The following is a 4,012-nucleotide window of genomic DNA, read 5'->3' as shown; positions in this document are numbered from 1 at the left end:
GTATTTCAATTTACGCCGCTCCAACGGTTCACCGATGAATCAGATCATTGGTAAATAATTTGAATTGAGAATTACTCAATCCATATTACGGATTATTTTACTGTGGGCTCTGTATGATTCTGTCTAACCAGTTGATGGCGTTTATATACGTTGATTTGCCTGGATTCATATGCGCCATTTGATGCAATATATGTATGTATGCATGTGCAAACAAGCACGCTATCATAACTACACCAGAGCCACATATATACAAAATACGCACACGCACGCACACACACACACACACACACACACACACACACACAGCGATATACATTCCAGCTCACACATAGACCATCACACGTACATACACGTAAGTCACCCAATCGTCCATAGGTACAGGTGCAAGCATAGATGTGTGGTTACGAGGCTTATTTTGCTTCCTTGAGGTTTCTGGTTCAATCTCACCGCGTGCTACTGGAGCAAGCGTCTTGTATTATAGCCCCGGGCAAACCAATTCCTTCGGAATAAACTTTGAGGAAGGAAACTGTGCGGAAGCACGTGGTATATTGATATGTGTATATATGTATGTATGTATGCATGTATGTATGTGAGTGTGTGTGTGTGTGTGTGTGTGTGTGTGTATGTATCTTTGTATTTGTGTTTGTTACCCAATGCTGCTTGACAGGTGTTGGTTTGTTTACGTCCACATTCTATAGCGGTTCGGCCTAAGAGAGCGCTAGAGAAAGTTCCAGGCTTTAAAATAAGTAATGGCGTCGATCTGTTCGACTAAAATCTTTCAAGGCGGTGCCCCAGTATGGCCGTAGCCTGGTGACTGAAGCAAGTAAGCGATAAGAGATAAAATGAACCACCACACGTGCACGTGCACGCCCACACACACACACACACACACACACACACACACACACACACACACACACACACACGGCGGCGAGCTGTCAGAAACGTTAGCACACCGGGCGAAATGCTTAACGGCATTTCGTCTGCCGCTACGTTCTGAGTTCAAGTTCCGCCGAGGTCGACTTTGCCTTTCATCCTTTCGGGGTCGATTAAATAAGTACCAGTTACGCACTGGGGTCGGTATAATCAACTTAATCCGTTTGTCTGTCCTTGTTTGTCACCTCTGTGTGTAGCCCCTTGTGTGTAGTAAAGAAATAACACACACACACACACACACACGCACATACACGCAAACACATACACAGACACATACAAACATACATATACACACACGCACGCACGCCCACACACACACACACACACACACACACATGTACACACACTCAAACATGCATACATACACAGAGTATCGCAGGCACAGGCACACACACACACACACACACACACACATGTACACACACTCAAACACGCATACATACACAGAGTATTGCAGGCACAGACACACACACATACAAACATCACTCATACACACGCACACACACACACACACACACACACACACACAAACACAGAGAGAGAGTATCGCAGGCACAGACATACACCCACATACCTCCATATTACAAAAACTCGTTTATGGCCAAAACATCCGCGTTTCCAATGACAAATCAAGAAATCAATAATTAAAAAAACAACAACGGCAAAACGGTGGGGGGGCAGGGGGTGGAAACAGCCACAAAAACAACAAAATTATAGAAATTAACCGAGAGAGAAACGAGTTTCGGCTGATGTGGCCAATGCGTCGTCGCTTAACAAAAGATCATTCAATACTGTCGCTGTTGTTATTTGATGCTTTAATGATTTCTTGATAACGGGGGGGGGGGGGGGGGTTCTGGTGGTGGTGCTGGTGGTGCTGGTAGTTCTGGTGTTAGTGTGGTGGTCGTGGTGGTCGTAGTGGTGGTATGACGATGATGATGATGATGATGATGATGATGATGATGATGATGATGATGATGCATTTCTAATTTTGTTACAATGCCAGAAAGTTTGCGGAAGTAGAGCTAGAGTGGGATGCGATTAATCGATTATATTGACCCCCCAACCCCCACCCCAGTGTTTAACTGGATAAAAGACAAAGTCGACCTCAGTGGTCAATTTGAACTCAGAGTGTAGAGGGCCGCAAGAAATGCCGCTAAGCATTTTGTTCGACACGCTAACAATCCTGCCACCTTGATGAAAATAATAAGAATAATCTTCTCTATTATAGGCACAGGACCTGAAATTTCGGGGGGAGGGGTAAGCCGACTACCTCGACCCCTTCACTGGTACTTGATTTATCGACCCCGAAACGATGACGGGCAAAGTAGAAGTCAGCGGAATTTGAACTCAGAACGTAAAGCCGGAAGAAATGCCGCTCTACATTCTGTCCGGACGTGCTAACGATTCTGCCAAATCACCACTTTGATAATAATAATAATAATAATAATAATAATAATAATAATAATAATAATAATAATAATAATAATAATAATGGCTGTAGATGACTAAAAGTGATTTAAAACCGGAAACGGAGGCGCTAATCTGTGCTGCCCAAGTGCAAGCACTAAGAACAAACTACAAAAAATAGAAAGTAGACAACACAGCAGAAAGTGATAAGTGCAGAATCTGTGGACAAAATATTGAAACCGTATGGCATATTACCAGTCAATGTACGCCACCAGCCCAGAAGGAATATGAGACGCAACGAGAATATAGCCAAGCTTGTCCATTGGACACTTTGCAACAAGTATGGACATGGCAGAGCAAAAAATTGGTACGGCCACAAACCTGAAAGCATTGACGTAAATAGAAATGCAAAGATCCCATAGGATTTTATGATTCAGTGCGACCATGAGGTTGAGAATAGGAAGCTAGACATAGTCTTAATTGAGAAAGAAAACAAACTATACTGGATCATAGATATAGCATGCCCAGCTGACAACATGGTATGCGATAAGGAAGAAAGAAACGTTGAGAGATATGACAGGTTAGCTTGGGAGCTTAAGCAGTTGTGGTCGATGAAAAAGGTGGTAGTAGTACCAATAATTGTCGGAGCCCTGGGAACAGTGAGGAAAAATCTTGAGAAGTACGTGGAACAAAAAGGGGCTGCAATAAGGGTGGAGCACTTGCAGAAAACAGCTTGGAATCGCTCGAATACTCTGGAAGGAGCTCGAAAAATAAGAGGTGTTACCTTAGTTCACTGGTAGTGAACAGCTGACACCGTAGTACATCTCCAGCGTTAGAAGCTGTGTAAAGGCAATAATAATAACGATAATAATAACAACAATAATTATAATTATTTCTACCGTAAGCACACAGCTTAATATTTTGAAGTAAGAGAGGGGCCTGGTCGAATACATGGACCCCAGTGTTTCACTGGTACTTTTTCTATCGACCCCCGAAAATATGAAAGGCAAAGTTGACCACGGCAGAATTTGAACCCAGAACGTAACGACTGACGAAAAGCCTCTAAGCATTTCGTCCGGCGTGCTAACGATTCTGCCAGCTAACCGCCTTATAATGATAATAATAAATACATAGGCAAAATTTCTCTTGGGATATGGAGCAGGAATGATACGATGACGAACATAGAAGCTGCAATCTTTGGATAAGAAAACAAGGAAACTTCTGAGAATAAGCTTGTCCGTTACACCCGAAAAGGGATGTTGCTAGGTTACCCTTGACGGGAAATAAGGGAGGGCGAGGAGTGATAAATTCTAGTCAAGGAAACATTACTTGTACGAATAGTGAAGACAAATATATAACACAGAAAAAGCAGTAAGCTCAAGATGAATTACAAAATAAAGGCAGAGACGGTAAAGGAAAACAACTGGAAGAATAAGAAGATGCAAAGTCAGTTCTTGAGAGAGATACCAAGGGATATAGACCCAGATAAAAGATTACTAAAGTTATAAAGAAAGAGAACGGAAGCTTGTAACGAAGGCATTGATGTGTACAGCGCGTGAACAATCAGGGTAATCTGACAAACGCAGAAACTGTGGTGAAACTGGCGAGAGCGTGTGGCATATTTTAAACGAATGCAGTGAAATGGATCGGAGAGAATACAAGAGAAGGA

Source organism: Octopus bimaculoides, chromosome 9, assembly GCF_046866305.1.
Source record: "Octopus bimaculoides isolate indiv1 chromosome 9, ASM4686630v1, whole genome shotgun sequence".
NCBI classification, from domain to species: domain Eukaryota; kingdom Metazoa; phylum Mollusca; class Cephalopoda; order Octopoda; family Octopodidae; genus Octopus; species Octopus bimaculoides.
Note: the sequence above shows the minus strand (reverse complement) of the source record.